The sequence below is a fragment of the Humulus lupulus genome, chromosome 4 (assembly GCF_963169125.1).
Source record: "Humulus lupulus chromosome 4, drHumLupu1.1, whole genome shotgun sequence".
Classification (NCBI taxonomy): Eukaryota; Viridiplantae; Streptophyta; class Magnoliopsida; order Rosales; family Cannabaceae; genus Humulus; species Humulus lupulus.
The window spans coordinates 107,379,864-107,397,322 of NC_084796.1; the positions used below are offsets into that span (position 1 = coordinate 107,379,864).

Consider the following 17,459-nt stretch of genomic DNA (forward strand, 5'->3'; position numbering starts at 1 on the left):
TTCTGATAGAAGATCTAGTCTTTGTCATAAACTGAGTTTGAGTGTTGGTGAGGGTCAGTAGTGCAGCTTGTAGTTCATTAGGCCTTTCAGGTGGAGCTTGATTCATTGATTGTTGAGGCCTAGGCTACTGTGATGAAGAGGCTTGATGCATAGGTGGCTGAGGCATATTATTCTGAAATTGGCCCTGAAACTGAGGTTGCTGGCCCTGATTATTCTTCCAAGAAAAATTGGGGTGATTTTGCTACCCAGGATTGTAAGTATTGGAGAATGGATTATTGAATGGCCTCTGAAAGTTTCCCACCGCTTGAACCTGAGCGTGATCCATCGGAGTGTTATTATTCATACTGATAGGGCAATGATCAATAGAGTGAGAACCACCACAAATTTCACACCTAGCTGCCATTTGAACCGCATTAGCAGATACAGTGCTCTGTTGTAACTATTTTGTCAAGGAGGCTACTTGTGCTGTTAGAGCAGTGATTGCATCCAGCTCATGCACCCCAGCTACCTTTCTGACCCCCGATGATCTTTCCTCAGACCACTGATGATTATTTGTGGCCATGTCCTCCAGCAGCTCATTAGCACCAGTTGCACTCTTGCTCATAAAAGTACCACCCGCTGCAGCATCAATAATGGTTCTAGTAGTAGGACATAAACCATTATAAAAATTCTGCACTAACATCCACTGTTCAATGCCATGATGAGGACATCTTCTCAAAAGTTCCTTGAACCGTTCCCAAGCTTCATACAATGATTCTCCATCATTCTGGCAAAAATTATTGATTTCTCCCCTCAATTTAGCAGCTTTGGAAGGAGGGAAGAATTTTGATAAAAACTTCTGAGCCAAATCTTGCCAGGTAAATATAGAGTTCGGTTGCAAAGAGTTCAGCCAACTTTTAGCTCTATCCCTCAGAGAAAATGGGAAAAGCCTAAGTTTGAAGCGTCATCACTCACCCCATTGTATCTAAAAGTTCCACAAAGCTCCAGAAAATTAGACAAATGGGTGTGAGGATCTTCAGAAGGCAACCCATTAAATTGAATAGAGGATTGCACCATTTGTAGAATAGCTGGCTTGATCTCAAAGTTGTTAGCCTCTACAGCTGGTGGGCGTATACTGTTTTGTACTCCCGTCAGAGTGGGCAGTACATAGTCTCTCAGGCTCCTCTCAGCATTGTTCTGAGCCTGACCCCCTTGTGCAATTCCAGGAATTAAAACATTCCTGCCATCCCCATCATTCTGTGCCATCTTCACAGATTTCTGGGCCTCCCTCTTGTTCTTTTTGTTTTGCTTGCAAGACTTTTCAATCTCAGGATTCAAAGGAACAAGATTGTCTGCTCCTCTTCTGCTACGCATATAACACAGTTCACCTGAGATAGATAAATTAAGCAACTAAACAGATTAGAAACAAGAGAAATTAAAATCAAATTAGAATAAAAATTAATTAGACTGATATTGATAATTATTTTCAGTCCCCGGCAACGGCGCCAAAAACTTGTTGTGATATTTTTGCTATGCAAGTGCACACAGTCGCAATTTGTAATAAAATGGTAAAAACCAAGTATCGTCCTCAAGGACTGATTTATCAATTACCAATCAATCAATCTTTTTGATTCTATTTGATTAAACAATTTCAGAGATTTCAAACAACGAAGAATACTAACGAAGCACAATGAAAATTTAAACAAAATAACAGAGAAAATGAAATTAGGTCAATTATGATCGTCTATTTTCCACCCTTTTATTTCCTAATGCAAGAATTATATCCCCTTCTCCCTATTCAAGAACAAGTTGCAAAAAAAATTCATAATCTGGTTAAGATTTACAAAATTCAATCTAAATGACAACTTCCTATATTTCTATGGTAAGTTGAATCATGAAGAAGGCATTAAACATGCAACTCAGAAAAAATAGGCAAACAATTTAGATACTTTCGTTCTAAATTGAATTTGCATCCAAACAATCAAAGCATATCAAATTTCACTTTTCAGATTTCAATTTGATTCATGAAATAACAATTAGAGGTGATCAATCAATAATTGCACAAGTAACACAGATTGTAAGGAATTGAAAGAGATGAAGAAGAACATGAATTCTGCATTAATCCATAAAAAGGGTTTCCAAAAGATTCACATAATAGCCCTAAAAAAGAAATTAGCCCATAATATTCATTCTAGCAGTCATAGAATTCAATTACGAACATGAAAATATTAAAGACAGATGATGAAAACTCAAGAATGGATCCTCCAATGGTGTCCTCCACTCTCCGCCATTGTCTCCCTCTGTTCAGCACTCCAAAAACGCCCCCCTCTGTCTAATTGGTCGTCATTTTTAACCTAATTCGTGTTTTGTTTAGCTTCAAATGACTAAAAACCCCTTAATTAAAATCTGCATTTTTCTCTTTTTTCAGGCGTAAGCTGTGGCCGCAAGACACACTTCCTACGGTCGCAGGAATGCTCTGGAATGCAAAACTCCTCTGAAGCTGCGGCCGCAAGACACACTTCCTGCGGTTGCAGGAAGTGCTCCGAAACACAATGTCCACCACTTTTTGTCATTTTGTCTATGTTTCCACCATGTTTCCACACCTAAATCACCTAAGTCCTTCGATACCTGAAAACATACCGAAACAAACGTAAAATGGAACAAAACAAAACAAACACCTAATACTTTACCTGAAAAACACATAGATAAATGAGTCTAAAAACTCACTTATCAAATTTAACAAAAACAAAGCACAATTCTTACCTTTGAACAATCTTAGCTTAAATCTGGTTTTGGTTGCCTCAAACTCCTTTGAATTTCCTCCTAGGTTTCAAGTTCCTGCCCTCCTTCTTGCTTCCTTTTCTTTCTAGCCTTTTCTTCCAATTTTCAGCTTAAACCAATATATGACCAAGTGTTATACGTGAACCATCCTTCCCTTCAGCTCAAACTTATCTATCCTTAGCCAATTAACCATTCTACCCTTCCCTAGAAATTCTCTCCTAACTAAACCTCAAGGGCACTCTTGTCCTTTCACCTATATTACAATTCTACCATTTTTCCATCTGAACTTGTTACTCTCAGCAGTTACTAATGGTTACACAGGTTACTCAATCACCAATAACCATTAACCACTAATTCTCAAATTTACAAGATTCCCAAAGTACCCCTAGGCTCCTCCCGAGCCAGGTATAAAATCCCGTTGTGACTTTTAAATTAACTAGCTCCCTAGGACCGTCTCGACACGTGCATCACATTAATATCACCACACTCACGTGGTACAAATCACATAATACAATTATCACATTTATGCCCTCAGTGGGCAAAAATGACCAATTTACCCTTAACACGCAAACGGGGCCCACATGCATATTTATACCACCTAAACATGCATTCTAATCACATATTCATTCAAATTCATATATTATCATGTTAATTCACTTATTTCCCTCCAGGCACGCTAATCAAGGTCCTAAACCTTATTAGCAACTTGGGGTGTTACAAGTTCGATTCTGATCTGGAAGTTGTTCTAGATATGGATAAGCCACTAGTCTTGTACTGTGGTAACAATGGGGCAGTAGCTAACTTGAAGGGACCAAGGAGTCACAAGAGGGGAAAGTATATCAAGAGGAAATGTCACTTAATCATAGGTATTGTTCACAGAGCAGATGTAGCAGTTATGAAGATAGCCTCGGAACATAACCTTGTAAATCCTTTTACTAAGACTTTCTCTACCAAGTCTTTTAAAGATCATGTTAGCAATATGGGTTTGAGGGAGATGCCCCATTTGCTTTAGGGCAAGTGTGAGATTGTTGGGATTAGTGCCCTTTAAAGCATATGTATTAAACAATATTTTATGAAATAAATATTTGAAATGAATTTTTGCATATATTTATTGTTTATTATCATTATTAGAATAATATTATATGAATACCAGAAAATTCCCAAATTCGTTATTGTGACTACAATCTTATATTGGTACAAGAGGATTAAGATTGTAGGGAACGAATTTAAATAGTTCGCAGTAAAACAAAGTTATTGGAATCTTTGGATTAGTATGTTGATTAGTGTGCAAGGAGCGCATGATTGAAATTATTGTGGAATTATGTTATTATAATTAAATATATATGTGGTTATGTGAGTTATATGAGTTATATTATGATATGATTGTGTATGCATGTTTATGTGTATTAAATGCGCTTAAGGACCCGCTTTTGTTAAAAGGGGCATTTTCGTAATTTTGACCCATTGAGGGTATAGCTATAATTTTAATGTGTCATGTGCCTGGGACCACATTATTATGTGGGTATTCATAATATTTGGTAGGACTCAATCATTTCGAGCAATTTTAGTGAAAAAATCACAACGGGGATAAATACCCGACTCAGGGTGAGCCAAGGGGTATTTTGGTCATTTTACACATTTCGAGATTTATTAATAAATGAAAGTGTTTGATGGGAAATAAATTGTATTTGATGAATTAGTTGATTAATTTGGAGATTAGAGGTATAATTTGAGGATTAGTTGGAAATTAGGCTAAATGACCAAAATCCCCTTGTGAGTTAATTGAAGGGTTATTTGGGCTAGGGGAAAAATGGTCATTTGACCACTAGTATAGGAAAAATTGGGACTGAGTGGTGAGCACTTTGATTCATATGTTCAACTCACTCTCTCACTCATTCTTCTAGCACTCTCGCAAGGTATACCAAAGATTCTTAAGAATTTCATTACTTGAAGCATTGGCTGAGGAAATTGGAGGAGGTTAGAGGTTCTTGAAGGATTAGGAGCTGTGGAAGGCTTCGAAACAATCATGGAATTCGAATTCAGTGAGGCACTTGTTGTGATTAGTGCCCATTAAAGCATATGTATTGAACAATGTTTATAAAATAAATAATTGAAATAAATTTTTGCATATATTTATTGTTTATTATCATTATTAGAATAATATTGTATGTATCTGAAAATTCCAAAATTTGTTATTGTGACTACAATCTTTTATTGGTACAAGATGACTAAGATTGTAGAGAATGGATTTAAATAGTTCGCAGTAAAACAAAGTTATATGAAATCTTTGGATTAAATACTGTAAGAAATGTTCACTAGTATTGTGAATACATGTAATCTAGATCCGGATTACTGATGTAGTAGGGCATCTTAGTGGAGGTACATTGTATAAAGTGGTTATACATGAACAAATCCGATATGTTATTAATACTTAATAATATCATTTAATCTATAAGTATTAATTTAACATATCAATATGATGATCATATACAAATTGATCGTAATCCCGAAGTTATTATGAACTCTTGTTTATGTCATATGAGTTCTTTGATTCACTCGTTATGGTTTGTCAGAATGATCAGGCAGGAAATTTTTGTTTTGGGAACTCAATGATGTAAATTGATGGGGACATAATATACAGATATGGAATCTATACCTTCCCGAGAGGAATTGAATAATGGTTCTCTTAAGGGTTGGCTTTTGGAACTGAAAGGTTATTGAGCTCAAATTCATAAATATGTTTATGAATTAACCTTCACTAGTAAAGTTAATGGCACTTAAGGATACAAGATATAATTTGGTTAAACAGTAATTAATTCCTACTTTAATAGATGATTGAATTATATGTAGTGATTAAATCGATGGACACTTTTTATATACTTAAAAGTATTCAATAAATAAATGTATATAATTACAAAAGTATAGTCTCATATTTTTGGTGAAATAATATTGATATTAGTAAATTAACGTTATTATATTAAAGAGTTTTAATTAATAATCTAAATTTATTGGAGCTTGAAATTATAGGTCCATAGGTCCCCGAGATGACTCTATCAACACTATTCAAGGTAAGAGCGGAAATTGGAAAAAATTAAGAAATTGCATATTTGGAAGAAATTTGTTCTTCATGGTAAAATATGTAATTGAGACAAATTATATAATTAATATAGCAATTTTCGAAATTGGTATTTTAATTAAAGGAATTTCGAAATTAATTTTTTTCAATAAAATGGCAATTTCGAATTGGATATGAATTTCAAATGATAATTATTATTTAACTAATTTGATAAGATAAGTTATTAGGTTTAGATATTTTTGAATAAATAATAATTAAAAAAAGTTGGCGTGTAACAAGGTCCAAGAATGAATCTTGGATATTTATTTTATTTATTTAAATATTTAATAATTGATTTATAATTTGATTTTTGAATTTTAAAATTTAATTAATTCTTTTATAAATTTATCAAATGGAAATAGTTTTCATAATACGCTTAACAAAGAGAATATTCAAGAAAGAAAATTTTAAGCTTTTCATAGAGAAAAAATATATTGTATTATTTTTTCCTATCCCTGAAAACTGTCTCAAACTAATATTCCAAGATTTCAGGAGTTGAGTACATCTTTTGAATTAGAAATTTTCCCACCATTACTCTACATGCCTAAACACGTCTTAAGGTGTAGAGATACATCTTGGAAGATCTTGGTCTGAGTACTCAAAAGACTGCTTTGGATTAGATGTTCGTTGGAGTTACTAAAAGATAGCAAGGATTCTTGATTGTTCTAGAATTGGTAAATCCTTATCTTTTTATTTCTCTTTGATTAATGCTTTGCATATTAATGGATCTGTTATTTAAATATTGTTAATTTTTTTTTTTAAATTTCAAGGCCGACCACCATGTGCTTTCTGCTGTGCATATGGTAAATCAGTTACTAACAATACTATATTCTTTTCTTAAGTTTATTTGGGTGTTCTTGCGCTTTTGAGGTTTTGGTTGAATTCTGAGTTTGAGCAGTTTTGGAAGGTTTAATTTGACATTTTGAGGATCGGGGAAACATTTGCAACCTATTTGGAGGTTTGATTACAACTGGTTTCCTGAGTTTTGACTTGGATTTCAGATTTGTAGGTAAGATTCAAAGTTCATGCTCAAATGGTGAATTTCGGTAATTGTATTTTTGATTGTTTCAGTTTGTTTTAATGTTGTCCTGGAGTTGTTAAGTTAGTGTGTCATCGATTGGCTGAGGAAAATGGGTTGGGAAGTGGGTTAGAAGTCGGTTTTAGTGTTTGAAAATGCACGGGAAAAACAGAGATTCTGGGTTGTCGGTGTGGTGCCGCGGCGCGTATGGGTTTCTTTGAGGGTGGGTTTGCCCACAGACCATCGTGGCACTACGACCCTTTAGAGGGGGCGCCACAGCTCTAAATGGGAAAATTTTATAGGGAATGCTCTCTAATTGTTATGGTGTCGTGACCCTTTAGAGGGGGCACCGCTGCTCAAAATGCACAAATTTTAAAAATTGGCTTCTCGGTTTGTTGTGGAGCTGCAACTGTAGGGGGCGCCGTGACAGTAATGCAATTTTAGGGTACATTTGTCAGGGTGTTGGGAAGTTAACTTAGGAGGCTCAGGGGACGATACTACTATCTAGCTTAGTGGAATTTGAGGCCCTGAGACCTAAGACTCGGTCTTGAAGCCGATTATCGGAATTAGTTCTTGAAAAACATATCATTTATGTTGTAACTAGGGTTTTTGCAAGGCTCGGGAAAGGGATCGTACTCGGGAACGTACTAACTTTTTGCATAGGAGTCGAGGTAAGAAAACTGACACCTGCACTGAGTATAAGGCATGGACCCTGATTATCAAACACGATTATGATTGTGCCTTGAACCTGTTTAAAGTTAAATGTTTTCTCTGTATATGCATCTGTTGATATAGTTGTTTGTGATTGATCGGCTGGGGGCTGTTATTGACAATATACATGCGTAATGTAGGCCATTACGACATGGACATTACAGGGGTGCAGTATGCATCTATTCGGCATGGGTCGTTATACTTGTTGAAAAATAATGATGAATTTGATTCTGGTTATAAGGCATGCATTAGATATTAATGTCTATTTGGATATCTGTTTTACTCGATTTGTCTTTCTTGCTGACCCTTGGCTCACGGGTGCTTTGTGGTGCAGGTAAGGGCAAAGGAAAGTTTAACCAACAATGAGTTGGAGAACTGTAGGGGCGACATGTACATACTGAGTTTGCTCAGCCGCCGCGATCGAGATTCTTTTGAGGAACATGGGTTATTAGCTCAATTTTGCCACTTAGGCCGGCTAGTTTTGTAATTTTATTGTACCTGTATTTTGATTCAAAACCTTTGGGATCCCTTCTAGACATTCAAACCTTTTTTTAATGAAAAGTTTAACTTTATTGACCAAAATTTTTAACACATAAACTGTTGTTTAACCTTAATTAAACTTTAAATCCAAATGACTCGCTTAACGAGTTAAGCATTATTTTTAAAATACGGTGTAATGATCTTGAATTAGTAGGGCGTTACAACTTGCTATCAGAGCTGCCAAGGTTTAACGATTCCTGAAGTTAGGCTGAGTGTGTACACTCGGTGCTACAAATATGTTTGACTCACATTTTGGTAACTTATGTGTTAAATATGTGTTTAACTAGAATATATATGCCTTAACTGTATGCTAGTATAGGAAGCATTGAATATATTGATAGGGCTTGACCTTCGACTACTATGTGACTATGAAAATGCACGCTTATTAGCGTTGCTGCTGTGTGTGAAAACTATTGAAATGCTTATTAGCATTGTGGTTGTGTGTGTTTGCTTATTTGTTCGGTTTTGAACTGTGCGGTGGTTTTTGGAACTTGTTATCATTGCATGATAAGATGAGTCATTGATTGCAGATATACTTGGGTAGTTATGCCAAGGCGATTAGAATGACAAGCCGATGTGAGTATTGAGGCTAGAGATGATGACCAGGGTCAGAATCCTCCACTTGCCCCTGGTAGCAAGTGCTTGCTGATATGCAAATAAGATTACAGAGATAGAAAGACGAGATTCGACTATTGAGGCAGCAGGTTCTGCCAGGGAATGTTGCATCGGTTGTGCCACCGTTCGTGGTACAAGTTTTAGTACAGCCTGAGATTGAGAACAGGTGGGAACCCCTGTTTGAGTGGTTTAGGAAGCAACATCATCCTACTTTTTATGGAGGGCAAGATCCACTGAAGGCTGAACAATGGATGAGTATGATTACCTCCATCCTGGACTTCATGAGAGTGGTGGGTAATGAAAGAGTTGCCTGTGCCACATATATGTTACGTGAAGACGCCCAGATCTAGTGGGAGGTTGTATCACAGACCCAGAACATCGCTTTATCTAGTTGGGACAAGTTCCAGGGTTTATTCAATGAGAAGTATTATAATGATGCAGTTTGGACCGCGAAGGTGGATGAGGTCACTAGGTCGGTTTAGGGCAACATGACTGTGACTGAGTATGCCATGAGGTTCAATATGTTGGCCAAGTTTGCATATGACTTGGTGCCAACCGATGTTGAGAGGAGAGAGAGAGTTGTTTAGGGATTGAATCCCATGACAGCACGAGATGTACAAATCATTTCAGAGCCTGGAGTCACTACATATGCTCAGGTAGTTGAGAAGGCCCTTATGTAATGCCTTGGTTAGCCAAGACCATTACACTGTGTGTTTAAAATAATGCTTAACTCGCTAAGCGATTTAAATGGGAGATAAATGTGTAATTTAATACTAAATCAAGGTTAGGTATTAAAATTTTTGGTCAATGAGTAGTTATTTTTCATTAAAATATTAAGTTTATACACGGGATCCCAAAAATTGGTTACAGACTGATAAAAGACAAATGGAATACAAATTAGCAGTCCTAAGCGGGAAAATAGGGTTCAACCCTAGTTCCTCTCAGGCTATCCCGGCCGTGGCGGTCGAGTAGGATGCATATGTACACACTGCCCCTAAAGCTTTCCAACTCATGACTGGTCCGACTATCCCTTTCCCTTACCTGCACCACATAACACCAGTGAGCCAAGACTCAGCAAGAAAACATAAATCAACATGCACAATTGAGCATCAGTACATAAAAAGTAGACTTAGATTAATAAATTCAGTCAACAACAGGATATAATCAATAAGCTTAGCAGTGATATTCTGTTCGATCAAACATACAATCTAATTTCAACAATCAATACAGTTAGTTAAGTGCAATAAGAACTTTTGTGTTTATTTGTATAATGTTTAGACCCGGTGCCCTTAGGCCGAGTCCTCTGGTCTTATAGCCGACCCCGGCACGCTTAGGTCGGGCTACTTTCAACACGCTTGCAATTGGCCCCCAGCGCCCTTAGGCTGGCCTTCAGAATAGATACAATAAAAAATATATGTTTCACAACAAGCAATCAGAGGCATCATATACAAGCATGACTATCCAGTTATTCTCAAATACAGATATATTCACAATCATAACATATTCGTTAACAGGGGTCTAATGTAGTGTCCCAGAATTTTTACTTAGCTAGATAATAGTAGTAGTTAGTAATAGTTTGTAGTATGTTAGTTTCCGTGGGTTTTGGTTCAAGCCGGGACTTAGTTGGAAACTCATTGCAACAGTTATGGATTTTATAAGTTTAACCTATAGTTTATAAATATTAATTATAACATAAGGTTTGATTAATATTGCTAGTCCTAGAAATATTATTTATTATAACCTAAGATTTAGATAGAATTAATAAGAGCATGACACTTGTCATAATCATGTTTATTAAGGATTTAAGTATTTTTGATGAATAGTTTAATTAAAAGAAAGATCTAGAAGCACTATAACCTTCCAACAGCTGTTAGGATCACGTTTTGACTCAGTCAAAGCTTTTTAATCAATTCAAAATATGTTGAAAAAGTGCAAATACGTATTTGATATATCAACGTATGCCGATATATCGCAGCTATAGGGGCCGACATATCGCCTACGGAGGATACAAAAAACACGTCGACTTCGCACGAATGAACGATCAGGGATCGAGAAAATGGTCTAGGCGATATATTGCCCAGGGTAGGCGATATATCGTCCCTGGTGCATTTATTTTGAAAGTTTGGGATTTTAAATTTAAAAACAACCTTAACCACTTGGACCTGCCTTTGAACGATTTTGACCGAGTTCTGGGCATCTGTTGAACGAAAATTCAAATCTTTTTCATTATATATTCATTTATTTATTCAAATTAAAAGGGGCTAGTTTCACTCCTTGAACTCTATAAATAGGACCTAGTACTCAGCCATTTCCTTCATTCATTCAAGCATTGTTCAGAGCCTCCAAGCTGCTAAGGTTACTATAGAGAGAAACACTTGGGTTTTGGGATAAAAATATTTTTCAATCTAAGTTTTTCAAAACACTTGGGAAGTAAGATATAGAGTTATTTCGGTATTGAGGTATAGATCAAGTCATAAGATCATTCAAGGTATTCTTATCCTTAAGTTTAGTTTTTCGTAGTTCTTTAGTTTTCTTTTATTTTCTTTCAGATCCTAACTCTTGTTTATGATTTTTGGTTAGGTGTTTAAGTTTCTTGAAACTTAAGGTTCTTTTCAGTAAGTTTCTACTTGGATAGTTTAGTTCTCTTTTCATCTCTTTTCTTTAGAAACTCATGGTTTTACTGTTGGTTTAAGGAGTGTTCCAAATCTCGTTCTTGTCTCCATATCCCAGTTTTGGTAAGGAAAATATGTTAGATTATATGTGTTTATATGTTTATGTTATGATATGTTTTATGCTATGATATGTATAAAAATGTTTTGTAGTTGCTTGGGCATATGACTTGCTTAGATAGCAAGCCCCAAGAATTTATGTTGTAGTCGCTTGGGCATATGACTTTCTTAGATAGCAAGCCCCAAGAATTTTTATCATTTTCATAGTTTAGAGTTATGATTTACCCTACCTCAATTAGTAGATAGAGGACCTAGATGGGTTATCATATACTATAGTCTGATCTAACCTACCTCGATTAGTAGACAGAAGACCTAGATGGTTTTATCACACACCATGTTAATGAGTTAATGGCCATTAATATTGTAGTCCTATATGATATACGTTTTTATAGTCATATGTTTTATAGTATATGTATATGATATAGTCTTATGTTTATGATTTATGATATATGTTGTTAGTAGATTTTCCTTGCTGGGCATTAGGCTCATTCCTTTATTTTTAGTTTGATGCAGGAAAATGAACATGGAAGGCGGAAAAGATTTGTGTCAGCTTGGCATGTGTGTTGAGGATGAATGGATTGAATGGACTATGTGACAGTCAGTATCCCATGATCCATAAGGGGAAAGACCGGGTAAAGCTGTGCAATCCCACGCCTCCTGGGGAAGGTTAAGTGTGATGATTCTAAGATTGTGTAGGTATGGGGCTACACAGTTGAAGATGGCTTAAATGGATTGGTGGGTGCTACCTATGCCAACAAGATGCTTCTTCTTTTCGGTATCCCATCACTTGAGAACTCCAAAGTTAAGCGTGCTTGACCTGGAGTAATCTTAAGATGGGTGACCTCCTGGGAAGTTTTCCCAGGAAGCGTGCGAGTGAGGACAAACACACTAGAAAGACTCATGTTGGTTTGTAGGGCCAATCGTCATTTAATGAAGCAGCCATAGTGACGTGAGGCGTTACAGACTGCGTGACGATCGAGGATGATATTTTTTTTTAGTCTTTTAAGTTATGTTTTGATGTATTACTGCAATTAGAATTTAAACAATCAAAGTTTATGTTTTATGTTTTATAACAAAGGGATCCCATACCATATTTTATATACCATATCACATTTTATATTATTTCCTTCTTTTGTATTCGGTACAATATTTTATTTTTGTTTTAAATAAAGTTATGTTATTTCTTATGTATGTATTCAAATTAGTAGCTATGTCATATTAGTTTTTAATGGTCGGAGGTCTTAGAAATAGTCGGGTCATTACATCTAAGGCCCATTCACAACCCGAGTGCAGTTTTCTTACCTCAAGTCCTGAGCAGCTGGCGTATGGCAGTCCCAAGCACGATCCCTATCCCTGAGCCCTAGCGGTATAACCTAGTCACAATGTAATAACGAACAACTATCAAAACCTAAATCAAGAAGAAGCTTTAGAATAATATACTAGCCTCCGGGACTTCGAATTCTACTAAATCAGGTAGTAGGATCATTCCCGAGATCTTAAATTTGGGTTCCCGAGCTTAAAATTCGGCTTTGGCTATTTTCTTTAATTTAAGCCACAGCCCAACCCCCTAGGGCTGCGGTGCGCTACAAGTCAGACAGCCTAAGGCTCTCTCTCCTGGGGGACACGGGCCGTGGCACGCCCCAACCTATGCTGCGGCGCCTGGGCGGTTTTAGAGAAGCAACAAGCCTCTCCACGTACACAAGTCGCGACTCAAGTTCCAAAACCCAGAATTCCCCAGCATTTCCCATGTGTTTTTCTGAGCTAAACCCATCCAAATTCACCCTAAACAATGGCTAAGTCTAGAATCGAGTCTAGAATCCACAATAACACAACATAGATATCATAACTACCCCAGAAACTAATCTATGTCCTTACCAAAACTCAAATTCAAAACTAAAGTTTAAACCTCAGAAAACACTTAAACTTTAATGAAAATTCTCTCAAAACCAAAGTATAAATCTTACCTCACTTGGATAAATTCAAACCCCTAGCTGCACTCCTTTACATCCCAGCTTTATGAACAATTCCAAGCCCTCATCCCCAAGCTTTCCTTCTCAAATGCTCAAAGAAACTCCCAATTTCCTCAAGGGAGAGGGAGATAACCGAACATAGAGAGAGAGAGAGAGCGAGTGTTTTTGTTGAGCTAAGTGTTCTGTCGTATGGTTTCTAAAGGCTTCTAAGGTATTAAGTCTATTACCTAGTCAAATGACCATTATACCCCTGCCTTACAACTTTCCCATCAAAGACTCTCAAGGGAAAAACAGTCTTTATGTTCGATTTCCTGCTAATCCTCAAATAACACTATAAATTCCCAATCAATCCTGACATACCCAATCAATCACCAAATAACTACCCGTTACCCGATAGATCGCGAATGCTCACTATGTTTCCCAAAATATCCCTAGGCTCACCTCAAGCTGGGTTTTTACCCCGTTGTGGCTATTCTGCTAATCCGCTCACTAGGATCGCCTCGGACCCCACATCTCAAATATATCTCCACAATACTGTGGTTCCACTCATAATGCATATATATATTACAAATATACCCTCAATGGGTCAAAAATTACGAATATGCCCCAATTTACAAAAACAGACCAGCATGCATATTTAATACACATAAACAGTCACATATATTCATATTACCATATAAATCATGTATGCCGCGTAGTCACACATTTATTCGATTAATTCTGCATATAAATCCAATTATTCCCTCTAGGCACAGTAATCAAGGCACTCAGCCTTAATAGCTAATTCAAGATGTTACAACTATCCCCTCCTTATTGAAATTTTGTACTCGAAATTTATTCAAACACCTCTGGATACTAATCTCGCAAATCTTACTATACTTCAAAGTCTAGTCCTTTACCTTACTTTCTCTTAGTAACACCCTCACAAGAGTGATGGTATTATTCCGTAAGACTTTATCTCATCTATCCAGAATTTCACCGACTTTTCCTTGCACAATAAATCCCACTGAAATTCCAGGGTCTCTTCACCCAATCAGGGGTAGTACCCAACACCCCTTTCCTTGAAATTGGCACTAGTAGCACCTTATGAGCCTCTACCCATGCTGGGGTAAGGCTAATTTGTAGGCCCCTGGCCTAATCCTTATTAGGATCTTACAAGTATATCAATTTTAGAGTCAAAACTCCTCTTTCTTTCCCAAACTATCATATCCTATTTAGTCCACCATACTCGGAGAAGTACAAAGTCTCCAATCGTGGTGGTAAAATTTGCGAACTCTTATGTCCTTTCAAATAAGCATACACTCCTACCCTACTAATCCTTAATAACTTCATTGATCCTTTGAACCGATTCTGAAACAGGATACTTCCTGTCCCTCACCTCATTTCCCCATAATAAGAAATTCTCGTTTCCTATCTCGCAATATCTTGTCCAGAATCACTTTAGACGTCGACCAGTATTCATCATCACGACAATCCAATCAAGGGACTGTCTTTGCCTCAATATCTCAAAAACATACTCATTCGAGGTAAAATTCTTAAAGTCTGAGTCATTCCTTCAGATTGTCAGTCTGTTTGAAGGTAACCAATAATTATAAATCCCAATCTTATACTCATCTCCCTCTACGACCCTTTTCAGAACTTAGGAAATAAAGGGTCTCAATCTAACACTATCGACTTCTGTGTCCCATGGAGACATACCGTCTCCCTTCGTACATACACATTCTTGGGATACTCGTTCACACGAACAAACGTGTATTAACCAAATCTGTTGAGTCACAACTTTTCATATCCACTTATCTTACTTGTATTCTAAGGTAATCCACTCTTACGGTCCATAACTAAATCCCTTCATACTAACTCTAGGATATCCTAAAGTCATAATAGCATTTCTGGCTTCTGATTATCATCTCCCACTTGCTAGATGAATTAGGCAGTGCGCCTCCCGGTATACAAATTTAGGTCCCAATACCCATTAAAACTTCATGGATACAACAATTATATGGAGGTAGTACAAGACTCATCTAGAACCTCCACCTCAACGCCAGCATCCATCGGATCACCCATTTGATCCTCATATCTTAACCTATCCATGATAAAATAGTACGATTTTTAACCATTCCTACAACATATTCTTTCCGTATTCCATTGTTCATGGAGGTATATCTGCCAACTATCAATCATAGATTCTACTTCAAACCCGGTCGTTACCTCATCTGACTTTACTGTAGTCCATGGCTGTAACACCCTTCTTCCCTTAGAGCCATTACCATGTGATTTTAAAATGTGCCATTAGCTCGCTAATCGAGGTATTAGATCAAAAAGTGTGGTTAATTGAAATGAAAAATCATTTAAATAAAATTTTGGTGTAAAAGGTTGGCGATTCATTTAAATCATGAAAAGGATACATTAGGATCCAAAAACATTGTTTAGAAACATATTTACAATTCAAAAGGTTACTTTGCAGTTGACCTAAGCGACAAAATCAACATTTATAACCCGCTCCTCAAAATACCCCAGTCGTGGCGGCCAGTTACGCCAAACATATATGCACCGCTCTAGGCCCTCAAACTCATGGTTGATCAACCTATTCCTTGCCCTTACCTGCACCACAGAGCACCCGTGAGCCAAAGCCCTACAAGAGAACCTTAAAGCACAACATAAAATAATTTATCTCAACACATAAATACTTAATCAAAGGCAATAAACAATCTACACATTGTTATTGGAATACACGGTGGCACAACAACACAAAAACATCACATCATGGAAGTATAACAACACATAAGTACAACAATATAGCATCATAGCAGTATAACAACACATAAATACAATAGCATAGCATCTTAGCAGTACAGTGTCACAGCAGCGATCTCCTCCGCTAGGGGTGCACTTTCAGGCACCAGGTCTGCGGACTTAATGGAACGGGTGTGTACAACACCCTTAGAGGGTCTCGAACCTAGCGGCCTGAATTCAACATGCTTATCACCAATCCCGGCCCCTTGCCGCTTCTAGCTCTTGCCGCTCCCGGCTCTTGCCACTTCCAGATCTTGTCGCTCCCGACTCTTGTCACTTCTGGCGCATGCCGATCGGTCACAATCAAATATATGACATGACAACTATAATCAATACACACGACACTACACACCACATAGTTCTACGGGTACAAACGATTCTCTCACCTTGTGTCCCAAGATGGCAACCGAAAGAGATCCCGAGCACAATTCCTAATCCTGAGCCTGAGCGATAAAACCAAGTCACAATGCCATAACAAATAGGCATCCATAAATTCCTAACCAATTAAGAACTTCGGATTAAAATACTAGCCTTTAGGCCCTTGAATTCTACTAAACAAGGTAATAGAATCCCTCCCGAGCCTTAACATTTGGGTTCCCGAGCTTAAAATCCCAATTCAATCATTTTCCTTAATTTGAGCTGCGACTCGCTCCCTAGGGCCACGGCCCGCTACAAGTCAGAGAGCTGGACTCTCTTATTTGGTGGACATGGGCTGCGACGCACCTAGAAAAAAATAAAGTCTCCCAAGAATTTTTGTTCATACGGGCCGCAACTTGAGCCTGCGAACCCAGAAATCCCATGCATTTTTCAGAATTCCAAACCTCCTGTAATTCAATCTTAACATATTCTAAGGCTAGAATCAAGTCCCTCATTAACTCTACTACACTTTAGACAGTACTAGCACCTCAGAAAGCTAACTACATCACTCAATTCAAATAAAATTCAACTTAAGCCTAGAACTTAACTAAGCTTTATTCTTACCAGAATTTACCAAAAGAAACATGGAAATAATCTTACTGCTGTGATGATTTAAACCTGAGCTGATTCCCCAACACTTTTAGTTTGCTTTCCCCAAGTTCCTAGCTTAAATTCCCAGTCAATTTCATAAGGAGTTTCCAAAAGCTTCAAGCACACCATTGAGAGGGGGAGAGAGGTAGGCTGAGGGGTTCTATTTTTGTCTTTCCTTAGTTCTAGTGCCCTGTTCAACT

General features: G+C 37.2%; 1 non-coding gene across 1 annotated transcript; it reads left to right on the top strand.

Annotated features, from left to right (window-relative positions):
• The first annotated feature begins 692 nt into the window (after positions 1-692).
• Positions 693-799, top strand: LOC133833388 (small nucleolar RNA R71). Its single transcript, XR_009892769.1, has one exon. It is a non-coding gene; the product is annotated as a small nucleolar RNA R71 (small nucleolar RNA).
• The last annotated feature ends 16,660 nt before the right edge of the window (positions 800-17,459 follow it).